Here is a 17,333-nt window from a genome sequence, read left to right on the forward strand (position 1 = left end):
CACTGTATTATACTATTGCAACATATTTCTGCCTTTAAAATATACTAACCTAGTATTTTGTCATACTGTAACACTAAAGTTTGCCAACATTTTATTCTTGATCATTTAAATTGGAAAATGTTCTCATTTATGTGCCATTACTGATTTATTTAACTACACAGTTTTTTTTGTTTTTTATATATATATTTTTAAAATATATTTTATTGATTTTTTACAGAGAGGAAGAGAGAGGGATAGAGAGTTAGAAACATCGATGAGAGAGAAACATCGATCAGCTGCCTCTTGCACATCTCCTACTGGGGATGTGCCCGCAACCCAGGTACATGCCCTTGATCGGAATCGAACCCGGGACCTTTCAGTCCGCAGGCCGACGCTCTATCCACTGAGCCAAACCGGTTTTGGCTGTTTTTTATATTTAATGGTATTCTTTTTTTCCCCCAAGACACATAATATTGTAGTGAACATTTGTGGGGGGATGTCAATTTTGTGCATAAATTATAATTACCTTAGGGCAAATTACTAAAAGTGAAATTACAGGATTAAAGGGCATGACTATTTTTTAATGGTTCTAAACACATTGCCAAGTCATCCTAAAGATGGAGTATAGTGCCTCTATTTGCCTTAGAACAGTGGTTCTCAACCTGTGGGTCGCAACCCCTTTGGGGGTCGAACGACCTTTTCACAGGGGTCGCCTAAGACCATCCTGCATATCAGATATTTACATTATGATTCATAACAGTAGCAACATTACAGTTATGAAGTAGCAACGAAAATAATTTTATGGTTGGGGGTTACAACATGAGAAACTGTATTTACAGGGCCAGAAGGTTGAGAACCACTGGCTTAGAAGTATAGTGATTACACTTGTCCTGGAGGTATGATTCCACTTGCCCTAAAAATATGTAAGATTGCCCCTTCCCCCACATTCTTGCCAAACTACATACTTTCATTCTTACTCATTACCAATCTGATAGGCAAAAGATGGTATCTCATTTTAATTTGCATTCTCTGATTAGGATTTTAAGAGTCATAATATTTTATCTTGAGCAGAAGTTTATTGGTCAAGAAAAACAGAACTTAATTTCTACTAAAATAAGAAAAGTAGAGGATGATCATTTCAGTACCCAGGATCTATTTTAAAACAATTTAAGATCAAGTGAATTGATTAGAACTTTATTTTAGCTTTTCATGGTATTTAGGGAATCTTTTTTCCATTTGATCATGCTGTGTATAATTGCATAAAGACACAGCAGGAGGTAGACTTTTTTGAAAAAAAATTCTGAGGCCAAGTTGGAACAGCATCCCTCACGGTACATGTCACTTTGATTTCACATGGTAATTATTTTTGCAAGCATTTAACACACAGTTTGAACCTTAGTGTTCATAGCAGCCACCATATTTTTTTTCAGATAAGACAGAATAAAAAATATGGAGAGAGGAGAATTTCTGCAAAAATTTGTTTTAAGTTTCCTGAATGATTGCCGGGCCCAATAAATTCTCTGTTCGGTTGACAATTGTCTATTTTCCTCTACATCTGTTTTTAAAAATTTTGACAATGTGAGTAACGTGCAAATTTGAGCAATGATCTACAATGGGAAAAAATGGTATCTGAAAGGAACCTTGAGTTTTAACCATTCAATAAGAAGCTGTATAACTTACCTAGGTAACTTCACTCCTGTCTTCAATCCCATAATCTGTAAAATGAGAGAGATAGACTAAAAATTGTTTATAGCCCCTTTTTATTTTTTTATTTTTATTTTTGAAGTAAAGCAAAATGGGGTTTATTGAAGATACACTCCAAATGAGGAATGGGCCAGTCAGAAGAGAGAAAGAGAGAGAGAGAGAGAGAGAGAGAGAGAGAGAGAGAGAATGGGCAGGCTGCTTTAGCTCACTGGGAAGTCAGAGAAAAGGGGGCCTTGGAGACGGGTTAAGGGGTTATCCCAGGATGAGCTGCAACTGCCCATTGCTTCCCTGGTTGCAAGTCTCATGGGGTCCCTTCGCAGTTGTTCTCAACCTTCTGGCCCTTTAAATACAGTTCCTCATGTTGTGACCCCCAACCATAAAATTATTTTCGTTGCTACTTCATAACTGTAATGTTGCTACTGTTATGAATCGCAATGTAAATATCTGATATGCAGGATGGTCTTAGGCGACCCCTGTGAAAGGGTCGTTCGACCCCAAAGGGGTTGCGACCCACAGGTTGAGAACCGCTGCTGTAATGATTGGCATGTCTATATGCAAGAACATAGCAGGCTTGAGCAAGATTGGGTCATAGAGGCCAAATATTTCTCTCTGTTACAGTAAGGAGTAAGTAGAAAGCTTTTCTGGTATCTGCTGGTTAGGATTACCTTTTATTAAAAAAATCCATATGCCAAAGTGACATATTTTGAGGTAGCATGTTCTGAACTCCTTTAATACAAATGATCAAAAGTGCTTTGAAGAAGATAAACAAATGTCTGAGGTAAGGGGGAGGTTTACTGTAGAGGAAGTGGTCAGAGGGGTCTCGACAGCAGTGGTAACAAATGATGAGATCAGAGTTGGTTTTCCCCTTAGTAAAGACCTGAGTGCCTGAGAGGTGGTGGGGCTGGTGCTCAGCCAGAGGAAACAGGATGTTCAAAGTCCCTGAGGCAGCCAGGAGCTGGATCCATTAGGGAAGGGAGAAAAGGCCCATGTAGTCAGAGCATAAGGGGAAGAGGGCGTGTGGAATAAGAGGATGGTAAAAGCATTGGTCCAGATGGTTCAACTGAACTTTCTAATAAATTGTACTATATTTAGACAAGGTTTTGTGAAAGAACTCTATATGTACTTATCAGTTTCATGTGATTTATCCTCAAAACTGAATAGTTAGGTTTGAAGAGAGTCTAGGTCCATGGTCGGCAAACTGCGGCTCGCGAGCCAAATGCAGCTCTTTGGCCCCTTGAGTGTGGCTCTTCCTAAGCCTTAGGAGTACTCTAATTAAGTTAATAACAATGTACCTACCTATATAGTTTAAGTTTAAAAAATTTGTCTCTCAAAAGAAATTTCAGTCGTTGTACTATTGATATTTGGCTCTGTTGACTAATGAGTTTGCCGACCACTGGTCTAGGTCATTGGTCTTCAACTCCTGAAAGATTCTTGGAGATGGGTGACAGGCCCATAATTTCAGCGAAGCTGGCTATGGTTTGTGTTCCTTCCTTCATTCACTTATTTGTTCATTTACATAATGTTTGAAATGCTCACCTGTCTGAATTCAAATAATGGACTCGGAGACATGAAGTATGGTGAAAATGAGAACTTTAATTTGGTCTTGCAAGATCAGGTGTCTGTGTGTAGGCACACTCAGAGCAGTGTGATCACAAGCTATTTATTCCTAGTGTGCAAGAGTCCCTCCCCCTGGTTCCTCATTGGCTGAGTACTATGGGGTTAACAGTTTTCTCTGTATGTTGCCTAGGTCTTATTGTCTCCTATTGGGTTATTTTAAAAAATGGACTGAGGCCTTTTTCAGTTGTCTCTACCTCCCTCTGTCTAGTTGTGGCAGGTGGATCTTCCTGGAAAATGTGCTGTAGGTCACACACACAGTTCTTTGTTCTTACATTTTCCCCCTCCTCCCTATATTCTGTTTGCCTTGGGAAATTTAGTAACCGTTTCCTTTAAAAGTTGACTATGCTGCCCTAGCCAGTTTGGCTCAATGGATAGAGCGTTGGCCTGCAGACTGAAGGGTCCCGGGTTGGAATCTGGTCAAGAGCACATGCCCGGGTTGTGGGCTTGATCCCTAGTAGGGGGCATACAGGAGACAGCCGATCAGTGATTCTCTCTCATCATTGATGTTTCTATCTCTCCCTCTTCCTTACTCTCTGAAATCAATAAAAATACACATTAAAAAAAAGTTGACTATGCTGAAGATGGATTACAGAGGCTTATTTCCTATACATAATATGAGCCCTTTACCAGAACACCTTTATTTTATACATTTTAAATTTTTTATTTAATTTTAGTTTCTTTTTAAACTTTATTTTTCAATTACAGTTGACATATAATATTAGTTTCAGATGTACAACACAGTGATCAGACATTTATATACCTTATGAAGTTAATCCCCCATCTGACACTATACATAGTTATTACAGTATTATTGAGTATATTTCCTGTCAAGTACTTTCAAAATATGTTTAAATACACTTCCAGAGACAGCATTCTTAGTTGAATGAACTGGGACAGTGTCTTTTTTTATTTTTATTTTTATTTTTTTGTCTATTAAAAAAATGCTACATGAAGCAGGAGACTAGTTTTAGGGAACAGTAACTAAAGTTTTCATTTTGTACCTGGATAATTGGCATTATATACATTCGACAGCTATCACAAGTCCCAGCTACTTGGACTCCCGGCTTTATTTCTTTTATCCATCTTTGTAGTTCTGCAGCCTGTTGTGCCTTTGTTAGTCTTCCTGAAGAGAGCTCCAGAGTCTGTGTAACTTAGTGACCCTTTTGTCTTCCCTCTGCCGCAATGGGCTAGATGTTCTCTTGAATGGCAGGGATTATTTATGACAAAGGTCCTCTCAATGCCAATTTGTCCACAGAGGGAGGCACAGCTCCAAGGGCAGCTTCTCTGGATGCCAGACCCGGCTCCCATTAGCAGTAACGAGCAGTACGTGTGTCACTGTTGTCTTTTCTGGGCCATTGCAGCATAGAGAGAAGCCTTTTGTCATCCATCACGTCACCGTAAACCCTTGCTCACTCACTTCCCTCTTCTCTAAATAGCTTTCCAAACAAGAAAGTGGAGACATTCCATTGTTTATCTCTGACCAAAATGTTCTTTTCAATAACAGTAATGAGGTCTTCCGAAACCGAAAGGCAGTTTGCTCGCTCTAAACACTGGTCAGTGCTAAGGGGATAGACCTCATGGGCAGGTCAATTCTTGACCATTGTGGGGGTTGATTATAATTTCTTGGACCTCAGGCACGCTGACTTCTTTTAACTCAACACAGGACTTAGCATCCTGCTACGCAATTATTAGATGTGCCACCCTTCACATTCATTTTCAGAGACAATCCTCAAATTAATTAGCTTTATATGTCTAGTGGATACATATTGTTGTTTTTTTCATTTGCCCAGCTTTAGAAGTCCATCCTCTGTATGAATTCCCCACTCATAAGACTCAAATGGATACTAAATAATCATGCCCCTAGCCTTTCCTGCAGCTAAGAGGTGAGTGGGCATAAACTTATTCTTCTCTGACCCTATGCATTCTCTGCAGACTTCCAATGAGAGTTAGTGACTTGAAAAAAAATGAGGACCACGAGAAAGCCTTTATTTTCGGCAGCAACAATGATGGATATTCTTCCTTCCTTCCTCCCTCCCTCTAGGACTCCCTCTCTCCCTCCCTTAACGTCCTTTCTTTGTATTTACCCCCTCTAATTACTTCAGTCAAACTTCCAGTAAAACGTTGAATTGATTTTGTAGGCTAGTGTTTTGTTGAGGATTTTTTGCATCTATATTCATAGGTGGTATTCGACTCTAGCTTTCTTGTGGTATCTTTGTCTGGCTTTGGTATCAGGTTAGCAGTCGCCTCATTTCATGAGTGAGGGAGTGTTAGTGTTTCTTCCATTTCTATTTTTTGGAAGAGTTTGTGAAGGAATGATATAAATTCTTATCTAAATGTTTGGTAAAATTCACTAGTAAAGACATCTGGTTCTGGAATTTTCTTTGTGAAAAGGGTTTTGATTACTTGTAGTAGATCTATTCAGGTTTTGTAATTCTCTGTGAGTTTGTTTTGTGTGTTTCTAAGATTTATCCATATTATTTAGGTCATCTAAAGTGTTGTTTTATTTCATTTCTGTAAGATCAGTTATAATGTCCTGCTTTCATTCCTGATTTTAGAAATTTGAGTGTCATCTCTTTTTTTCTTGGTCAGACTAGATAAAGATTTGTCAATTTTATTAATTTTTGAAAGGAACACATTTTGGTTTTATTCTTTATTTTGTTTATATCTAATTTCTATTATTTTCTTCATCTGCTTGTTGTGGCTTTACTTTGCCATTCTTTTTTTAGTTTCTTAAAATAGAAGATCAGGTAGTTGAGTTTTAGAACTTTTTAAAATATAGTCATTTGTATCTGTAAATTTTCCTCTGAGTACTACTTTCACTGCATCCCATAAGTTTTGGAATTTTGTGTTCTCATTTTCCTCTATCTCAAAGTGTTTTCTAATTTACATTTGATTTCTTCTTTGACCCTTTGCTTAAGAATATGTTGTTTCATTTCCACATACTTATGGATTTTTCCAGATTTCCTTCTGTTATTCTAATTTAATTCCATTTTCATTGGATAAGATATTTCATACTATTTCCATTTTTTAAAGTTTATTGAGACTTTTCCCCCTGTAATAAATAGTATATCCTAGTATATCCTGATGTATGTTCCATGTGCACTTAGAAGAATGAGTGAATTAAGAGGAAGTTGAAAGTCACAATGTCTTTTGTGATCTAGCCTTGGAAGTTATGCTGTATCATTTTAGCAGTATTCTATTGTTTACACAGCCAACCTTGTTCAATGTGAGAAGGATGGCATCAATACATGAATGCCAGGAGGTTACAGTCATTTGTTGAAACCTGACAACCATAGGGTTACAAAGTCCACAAGGTCTGATTCTATTACAACATTAGCTGAAAGTCCGAAATCACCTTATCAGTTAACTGCTCCAGATATGAATGGTGCTTTTAGGGTATTCCCTACATACATTTCTTTGAGTATAGTTCCTCTCAAGTTGAAGATTTATGAAGTAAAAAGCCACATTATCTTCTCCACACACATACAACATGGTGGGGACCACATAGAATAGTTGCTATAGATACTGCTGTTCAAAAAAAGGAGAAATGAGAGGTATATGGGAGGTATATGGGAGCCATAAATCCATAGCAATTCTGAAATTCAGCAGGGCACAGATTGGCAGTTCCTTAAATAGGACTAGACTCTTAACTCCTCTTTCTGGGCTCTTGTTTCCATCCTCTGAGTTATTTATTTATTTTTCATGAAATGTAGCTGTATTTCCAGGTTTGTAGCTTTCTCAGTTTCTAAAGTTTTTCCCCCCTTTTGTTTGTATCTCTTCCTTTCTAAGTTGATGGTATGTCTGCCAATTCATTTTCCTTAAACGTTTTGTGAATCTTATTGGGGTTTGCCTCATTAGACAAAAGTCATCTCTACAAATATCTTCACAATAGCATCTTCTTTCCTTTAAGCTTTTGCAGAGACCACTAGAAGACAACACTTTTAAATTTCTTTGAATCCTTATTGTTTTACTTAATGGGGTTGCCTTAGACCTTTCTGGGGTCTTAATCAATTTAAAGGAGCATGCCCCCAAATCAGCCTCTTGGAGTCTTAAAGTCTAGTCAGAGGTTGGGGCTCAGAAAGGGTAAAACAACCTTAGAATAAATCAGAATGATGGTGTCAGGTTTCTACCATACATAACTTGTGAGGCTTAATCAGCCCTGCTCCTGTCAAAATAGAGAGCTTCCTCAAATGGAAAAGAGGAAGGCCCTTCTTGCCACCCACCTATCCCTGTTGAGTGTTGTGACTCACGTGTCCAGGCATAGCTGAAAGTCTGTTGAAATTTCAGAAATGAATAATACATGATATAGTGCTGTGTCTTAGTATTTGCCTTATTATCTACATTTTGAACATTGATATGCTTCCCAGGAAGGTGTCTTGTTTATTGTCACAAGAAAATAAAAGAGAAACAAGAATTGCAGAGAAAAGAAAATGATTCTGCCCAATTATGTTAGTACTTGGGTAAATGACTTGGAATTAGTAAATAAGTCTATTTCAGTATATATTTCATTTAGAGAAAAATCTGTTTCTTCCTGTCCAACTAAATGAATACTGAACATTTGTTTGAAATAACAGCGCATTATTAGCTCCTGAGAGTGTGTCTCCATAAAAATCTAATAGGGAGGCAGTGAAATGATAGAACAAGGACTTGGTCCCAGACATTGTTTGAGTTGTAAGTCAGGTACTTAGGAACAAAGACATCACTCAAGACTTTGCCTTAGAGCCCAGTTGGCATGGCTCAGTGGTTGAGCATCGATCTGTGAACCAGGAGGTCATGGTTTGAATCTGAGTCAGGGCACATGCCCAGGTTGTGGTCTCAATCCCAGTGTGGGGTGTGCAGGAGGCAGCCGATCAATGATTCTCTGTCATCATTGATGTTTCTATTTCTCTCCCTCTTCCTTCCTTTCTGAAATCAATAACAATATATTTTTTTAAAAAGAAAAAAAAAGACTTTGCCCAATGTGATGGTATTAGGAGGTAGAGACATTGGGAGGTAATTACATCATGAGGATGAAGCCCTCATGAATGGGACTAGTGCCCTTGTAAGAAGAGACATAAGGGAGCTTGCTTCCCCTCTCTCTGCTCACTGCCATGTGAGGACACAGTGGGAAAATGTCTGTCTGCAAACCAGGAAGAATGCCTGTAGGAGAGACTAGATTTGCAGGTGCCTTGATCTTGGACTTCCCAACCTCCAGAACTGTGAGAAATAGATGGTTGATGTTTAAGCCACCCAGTGTGCTATTTTGTTATAGCCACACAAATTTTAAGACACTCTTTCCTCTTCGTGTAAATACATGGAAGAATTTTTTTTAAATATATTTTATTGATTTTTTACAGAGAGGAAGGGAGAGGGATAGAGAGTTAGAAACATCAATGAGAGAGAAACATCAATTAGCTGCCTCCTGCACACCTCCTACTGGGGATGTGCCCGCAACCAAGGTACATGCCCTTGACCGGAATCGAACCTGGGACCCTTCAGTCCGGAGGCCGACGCTCTATCCACTGAGCCTAACCGGTTAGGGCTACATGGAAGAATTTTGTTGTTTTTTTTCCCTAAGAAGAATATAACACAAATTTCAAATAAAATTATTTACCCACCAGTTTTGTCTTTTTATTAAAGTAATTTAAGAATACTTTTATACCTCTAACATAAGTGATATTCTTAACCTTACTTTGGAGGGGGAAATGAGCTTACATATTCATATGTTTAAAAATGAATTGTGAAGCTACTATATGCCAGGCTTTGTGTTAACTGCTTAGTGCATACAGATGAATAAGGAACATGCCCAATCCTTAGAGAACATACAATGTGGTGTGAGAGACTATTGAAATACAACACAAGCTTTGCTATTAAGTGAGATGAGTGCTGGGGCAGAAGCAGGCATGGATTTGGTGCCTGGTTCAACTGTTCAGTTCAGAAAAGTACTAAAGGTAATTAGTTCCCAGTTCATGTCCTTTGACTATCAATATCTCCAAAAGTTCAACTCCTGCACACTAGGTTACTGTAAAGACCATGTTGAATAAACAACTGTATAACCTAGCTGGTGACTAATAGCTTTTTGCTTATTTTTGGATAAGCCCTGTGTGATTCTTAGAAATCTCTTAATTGTTTGATTATTTAACAAGAGGTTCTTGCTTGTAAGACTTCAGAACCTTTTCAAGTCATCGTAAGAATTCATTTTTTCATGCTTTCAGTCCTGGTGGTCTCATTTTCCCCTTGTTCCTGAGAAGAGATAAGATAGGTTTGTCTTCAAGGTATCTCTCCATAAGTGAGATGGTGACCGATTTAACTGGTCCCTCACTGTCTCCCTTAGTCTGTGATCAAGGTATTCCACGTAGGGGCAGCAGTTAATCAATCAAGGTTCATGGAAGGGGTGAATGAGTCATTTACATGAGCCAATTTCCAAAGCTGGTTCTCTGATTCTGTCACTTACAGTCCTAGCACACTGCAGTCTATTCTATGTGCCATGCAGTTTAGTTTCCATTTTCAAGGACAAGAATGCTCTGTTTTTGTCCGTGGCTCATTCTGTGTTGTGAGGCAGATACTTCTGAAGGTAAGTATTATGTAAAAATGATGCGTTCGTATATGGCCTAGTCCTAACCAATAGGCAAAAGACTGTGAAGGCAAACCTTCCATGTAAGTAACTAGGCATAGGACTAAGCAGAAGACCTTGTCTCTTGACTGACATGCAGATTCTTGTACTTGTGGTTTATTTACTTATTATATATATATATATATATATATATATATATATATATAAATATTAATATATATATTAATTTCAGAGAGGAAGGAAGAGGGAGAGAGAGAGATAGAAACATCAGTGATGAGAGATAATCATTGATTGGCTGCCTCCTGCATGCCCCCTACTGGGGATCGAGCCTGCAACCCAGGTATATTCCCTTGACCAAAATCAAACCTGGGATTCTTCAGTTCGCAGGCTGACACTCTATCATTGAGCCAAACCGGCTAGGGCTGTGGTTTATTTTTTACCTAACATTCTGCTGCACATACTCTCTGTGTCCCAGTTTACTCACAGTTGACAGCATCAGGAAGACAAATCAAACCCTTCTAACCCCACTCATCACTCATCTCTTTAGCAACCACCGTTTATAAGTGCCTTGTTGATCACCTTTATGGAAAGGTTCTGAGAAGCATATCTTTTTGCTTTTTACTTTATGGGGAAATGCTTTAAATATCCTTCCACTTATAGCTTAAAAGAAAATGACTGTAAAAGGCATTTTAGCTTGTCAATTTAAACCATTATGAGATGGATACAATTACTGGTACTTAAACCAAGTTGGAGGTCTTCTCTTTGGCCATAAAATAGATGTCTTTTTGCCTACTGTATTGAGAGGTCAGTAGCTACAATGGCCTGCTAGGGTCTTCAAGCATCTACCATGAATAATCACCTAAATTGTCAATCACACTGTGTCTTAAAGCCAGTAAAGGGGGTATATTACCAACTGCAGACATGATTGCTACTTCTACATCATAATGCAGAACATTTCTCTGGCCAGAGGTATTTAAAGGGAAAAATCTAGATTCTTGTCTAAAGTAACAAAGTTCACTTGAAGAGCCAACATTTTGGAATAAAAATAACTAGGGTTTGCATTTTACCTTAACATGTTGGGTAATTGTTATAACTTCCCTGAACTCTAGTTCCTCATTCTACTGTGAAATAAAAATTATTTATAAATAAATAGCTCATTAAATAGCTGATGTCTTCTACCCTCCATCCAGCACCGCACTGTGGCCCTGCTTTAGTCAAGAATTGGCTTACTCGCTCTTGCCAGTGTGGCTCAGTTGATTGATCATCATCCCATGCATCAAAAGTTCAGGCACATGCCTGAGTTTCCAGCTCTGTCCCTGGTAGGGAGTGTGCAGGAGGCAGCTGGTCAATATTTCTCTCTCACATCAATGTTTCTCTCTGTCTCTGTCTCTCTCTGTGTCTCCCTTTCCCTTCCTCTCTCTAAGTCAATAAAAACTTACATTAAAAAAAAGTGGCTTACTCAACACTGATTCTTCTTTGCTTTCCTTTCACATAGAGACTAGACAGCTATACATTCAATTTTCCTGCTGCAATCTAGTGAGCTGTGGTGATGTGACACTGTTCTGACCAATGATATATAAGTTTAAGGAAGAACATCTGCTAGGTAAAGGGCCTTTGGCCCTCCTACCTTCTTCCTGCTTGGAAAGTTAGGTGTGATGGCTGGAGGCACAGCAGATCTCCTGCCACCATGAGGATGAAAGTCATGTGGTAAGGATGGTGGGGCTAGGATAGAAAAAGCCTGGTCCTCGACATCATGGAATAGCTATTCAAGGATACTGGGCAGGCACAAACTTTTTCAATCAGAAAAACTTTTCTTGCCCTTCAATAAGAAATTGGTTTTTTTCTTATTACCATAGCATTGAGTCCATTTCTTATAAACTAACTGCATGGTTTTGCTATGCTACGAGATTGTTCCTGCTCACTGCCTTGAGTTGTATTTCAGAATGATTGAAGGCTGGAAATATCATGTGGCTCAACCCTAAATATTTGACAGAGTCAGTCCTCAAACCAAGTCTTTCTGTTTCTGAGACCCATGTTACCAATCCCTATACTCACATGCTGTCCCAATGCCAAGTACTCAGCAAAATCTTAAAGAAAATAAAAGTTACTAATTGACTGCTGAATTAAATAGGTTCTCTCTATTTTTACATTAAAAAGTCTCCTCTTTCAACACAATCTCATGCTGACACTGAAATCAAAGGTTTCCATGAGCTGATTCTTCTCTCCATAGAAGTGAAAACTGAGCTGTGAGAGAGCAGAAATAAATTTTGTATGGTGTTGGCCCTGAATGTACTGATGAAAGGCATGTACTGAAGTTCCTTGGCTTGGCCCCATGAGGTGCACACTTGTGGCCTTTGAGGGAGCCACTCAGAGAAAACTGCCCAGGGACATGCAGCAGGAATGAGCCTCCCTCTCAGATGGCCTTGCTTGACTCTGTAATAGTATCTCTTTTAAGGGATCATAGCAGCGACAGCAAATTCCACATTAATCCACTTTTTATGAACAGAAGAGATGTTGTTTGATACTAGCCAATAAGCAGTAGTGACTCAAAAATGGGTCACAGATATTGCCTTTTGCCTAGGTTGAAGGCCAAAAACATACTGGGCCTTGTGTCCAAAATGCGATTAAACTAGCCCAGCCCTAGACAGCTTATAACCTTGGTTATGTGGCTTAGTAAAGCACTGTGTTCAGTGGAAATAGAATCTAGATTTTCTCTTACTTATACAAATCCTGAGGTGCTTGTTTCAGACACAAAGTGCTTGGCAGAGCTATATATTTCCTCTTAAATGCTCTGTTGTGTATTTCCAATAACATTACAAAGAAAGCCTCAATTAGGCATTAATGATAGTAATTTTTAATGAAGAATAGAGTATATGCTCAAATTTTTCAAATAGAATTGAAAGGTAGAAAGGAGAAAATAAAAATACCCTAATCTCATAGTCCAACTCCTTGGAAGTGAATACTGTTGACATTTTCTTGGGTACTTATACAGAGATCTAGGAACGACAAGCATATTGTCATGGGCTGCATTGTATCCCCTTGGAAAGATATTTTGAAGCCCAACTCCCAGTACTTCAGAATGTGACCTTATTTGGGGTCTTTACAGACACAAGCAAGTTAAAATAAAGTCATTAGGCTGGGCCCTAATCCAATATAACTGGTGTCATAAAAAGGGGAAATTTGAACCCAGAAATAGACACACACAGGGAGATCACCATGTGGAGATGAAAGCAGAGATTGGGGTGATGCTTCTACAAGCCAAGGAACAACGAAGGTTGCCAGCAAACCATCAGAAGCTGGGAGACACACAGAATAGATTTTCCCTTATAGCTCTCAGAAGGAACCAACACTTGGTTTTGGATTTGTAGGCTCTGAAAGTGTAAGACAATAAACTTCTGTGGGGAAGTCACCCAGTTTGTAGTACATTCTCAGTCCTAGCAAACTAATATACACATGTGGAAATTGATATTGATATAATATTGCCTTGTTTGTCATTTCATTTTTTGTGTGAATCACAACTCATTCTGGTCCCTCTCCATCTGTCTGGTTTCAGTAACTCTATACCTGATATTTTCCCCAGACATAGAGTTGAGATTTCAACGATATGGTTATCCTTATAAATCCTTCCACACTTAGGAGCGTATAAATCTCTGGCTCTGGATTTATGGCAACTATGTTGTAGTTTTTCATAAACTGTTGGTGTTCAGGAGATACCAAGCACTACACGATGATTTGGGGAATGCAGAGATCAGTAAAATAAGGACATAACCTGCCTCACTCTACTTGAAGCCAAAGAAATCTCAGGAAAAGAGAACACCCAGGATGAAAAACTATATTTATGATCTGAGTTCCTGATGCCAGCTCTTCTTCAAGCGATAACCTAGATCATGAAGGGTAGGAGGATGCAAATATCAACTTATCAAAGTGAGGTGAAATTACCTGTGGAGATCATTAGATTCTATTTTCTCTGATTCTATATGAAACAACCTTTTCTGTTTTAATCAAGTTTTCCACATAGACTTTCCCAATGATGACACTATATGACAGAGTTGCTCACCGCTGTGTCCCCCACACTAAGTTCAGAGCCTGGCTCACAGTCTGGCTCACAGTGTGTACTCATTAGCTATTTAGTGAATAGACTAAATATCATATGTAGGAAATATTTATAAATAGTAATTTTTTATAAATAATATTGTGTGCCTACTGTGAGTCAGAACTTGGGCTAAGCACTTTTAGATACTAAAAATGAAGATTTCTCATAGAAATTTAGCAATTTGACAATGATTAATCATTGATTTATGAAGCAGGTTAAATGCATTAAAACCCTAAGAATCTCATCATCTCATTGCTCCAGATAAAACCTAGTTCCTGAATTTGTTAACCCAAGGCCTAGACACTTCTTTAAGTCTTTAGGCATTTTGAAAAGCTCTATTGAGCATTTTTTATTTTTTAAAATATTGATTTTTTTTTTAACAGAGAGGATGGGAGAGGGAGAGGGATAGAGAGTTAGAAACATCGATGAGAGAGAAACATCAATTCAGTTGCCTCCTGCACACTCCCTACTGGGGCTGTGCCCACAACCAAGGCACATGCCCTTGACCAGAATCGAACCTGGGACCCTTCAGTCCGCAGGCCGATGCTCTATCCACTGAGCCAAACCGGTTAGGGCTGAGCATTTTTTTAAACTCTCATTTATTCATTATTTATTCAGTCAGCTATTCATTCAGTCAGTTATTTCCTCATATCTTCCTTTACTTGATATTTCTTTCATGCTTTTATCAGACAACAACCAACTACATCTAGGGTGTGTCAGGGGCTATGGTTGGTACTGAGTGAGGATTCAAAGATATGAAGACAATCTTGCCCTGTAGGAACTAATACACAGTATCTTCTTTAAGAAGATCGCTGGGGGTTATACTCTGAGGCTGCTTTGAATGTAGTATACAATTCTCAGGGCCTATTGCTCCCCATCAAGCCAGTTTCCGGATCAAGAAAGCCAACGAAGGAGCCTGGATGACACATTCGTGGTTGTTTCCTTCCCTCTCTCCAACCCAAACTCCAGCCCTGATAGCCAAGGCTCACAGTCATGAGATAGGTTCTGGAAGTGATTCAACTGCAGAGAATTTTAATGAAGAATTCAGGGCAGGATGCTAAATTCTTTTTTCAATCATAAAAGGGAAACTGTTCTGTTAGCTATTTTGAGGCAAACTCTACCACTCTCTGTTGTGCAGCAGGATTTTCAGAAGCTATTTAAGACTATATGTCTCCTTTTATAATTATCAAGATTTCAGATAAGCACTAAGCTGCGCCACTACACAACTGGCCCTGCAGTTGTAGCAATAGGTGTGTGGGTGCCCCACCCACATAACGAGAGATTGGAGCTCGCCCACACTCCTGTATTTGATGTGGTTTAGTAGGAAGAGCCCCAAGTGAAATACCTCCGTATGGCGGTTGTTATGGCCCTAATCCATGCACCTTAGTTAATTTCAGGGTTTTCAAGACTGGGGTGAAGGCCAATGAAGCCTTTAAAAAATTTAGCAGTTGGCAGAACATTGAGGCTTTAAAATGCATACCTTACACTTACCGTTAATTCACATTTATTGACTGTTTATTACGTGGACTACTTTCACAGACTTTAGCTAGAGTTACTTCTCAAACCAATTCATTGAAATAATAATGTATTGAATAACCTAATTTTTCTAGATGAGAAAATAGTAGTTCAGAAAGCTTTAGGAACTGTCTTAAGTTCATGAAACTATTACATATTGGAATAAAGATCTTAAATGTTTATTATAAACTAGAGGCCCAGTGCACAAATTTGTGCATGGGTGAGGTCCCTTGGCTTGGCTGGTGATCGGGGTGGATCGGGGCCATGGGAGGTTGGCTGGGGGGAGGGGCTGTGGGAGGTTGACTGGCTGAGGGAGGTTGGCTATGGGAGCACACTGACCACCAGGGAGCAGCTCCTGCATTGAGCGACTGGTCAACCGGTCGTTGGGTCATTTGGTCATTGGATGCCTAGGCTTTTATATATATAGATATTCTTTTCTTTACAAGTAAAGACAATGCTTTCCAATACTTTTTTTTTTTGCTCCTTTTCCAATCTCTCCTTCCTTCCTCTCTCCCTCCTTCCCTTCCTCCCTCCCTCCCTTTTTTATTGTGTCCTTTCTGTCAATCACCTCCCTCCATCTTTCTTTCTTGAATGCCTACTATGTGTCAGGCCCTGTCTTGGTTCTTGGAGCTACCTGTGCCTGGGATTGTCCAATTCTGGGGTTCAGTAAAAGGGAACCCAATGTAGTTGCATCCTCAGCTGCATTTCTGCATTTGCTTTCTCAGTATTAAATCTGGCATTTTCCCCTTCACTTACCTGACTCTTCTCTGACTCATTAAATTATCACCTTGGATGAGAAAGAAGCATGACACTCTTGGGGACTCTTCAACTTCAACACTCATAAAAAGTTCTCGCCTATTCAGAAGCAACAAAGAACATTTTTCCAAAATATGAACAGATCTCAAAATGGACAACTTATTTACATCTTTGGTGGAGAATACAAGTGAGGGATGCATAAATATAATTTGGGAAGCCATGTCTTCTCAGATGGTTGCAGGGTCTGAAGTTCTCCCTTTCTTGTTTCCAAAGGCACCATGTTAGTATTTTTCCATGGAAATTTATATGGGAGCAAGGGCTTGGGGGACTGGGATGGCAAGAATCCTCCAAATTAAAAACAAACAAACACAAAACACACACACACAAAAACCCCCACAAAACTTTAGTACTTGTTACATGCCAAGGACTGTTATGAGGGCCTTACATATGTTAATTCATATGATCTTCATGACAGTTTCATTCTAGAGATGAAGAAATGGAGACATTAGGAGATTTAGTGACTCTTCTGTGGTCACAGAGTCAAGGGAATGGACATCGGGGAAGTAACCATGGTTTATCTGTCATTGCGTTCTTGCTCTTAATAACTACACTCTTTGCTCCTCCTCTATTATATCCACCTCACCCACTTCACCATCCTTCTCAGAGTCGGACACCATTGCAGCCCCTGTCTTAAATCACTATCATGACACATAAACTTGAGCCGTCAAAGAGCCTCCCGGCTGACATGTCTCTAAGTCACTGGGTGGTTTAAAATGTGTGTGGAATTAAGAGGGGCTCAGAGGGTGGCTGTGATCACAAGGAGCGGTAAACAGGTGCTGGTCCAGGGCCTTTCCATGTTTGTGTGGTTTTTCCATGGATGAAACAAACTCATCCAATTGTAGGCAAAGGGGATAGGATTGAGGGTATGAGAGGGAGGGTCTTTCTCTACCTTCAGAGACCTGGGAGCATGCCTACATCTTTCTTCCCTAAACTCTAAGGGTACCCACAATACTTGCAACCAGGGCAGCAATGGGCAGCAGCAGCTCGTCCCAGGCTAACCCCCTGAACTTATCTTCAAGGCCCCCTTTTCTTTAACTTTCTAGTGAGTTGACAGCA

The sequence above is a fragment of the Myotis lucifugus genome, unplaced genomic scaffold (assembly GCF_000147115.1).
Source record: "Myotis lucifugus unplaced genomic scaffold, Myoluc2.0 scaffold_17, whole genome shotgun sequence".
Classification (NCBI taxonomy): Eukaryota; Metazoa; Chordata; class Mammalia; order Chiroptera; family Vespertilionidae; genus Myotis; species Myotis lucifugus.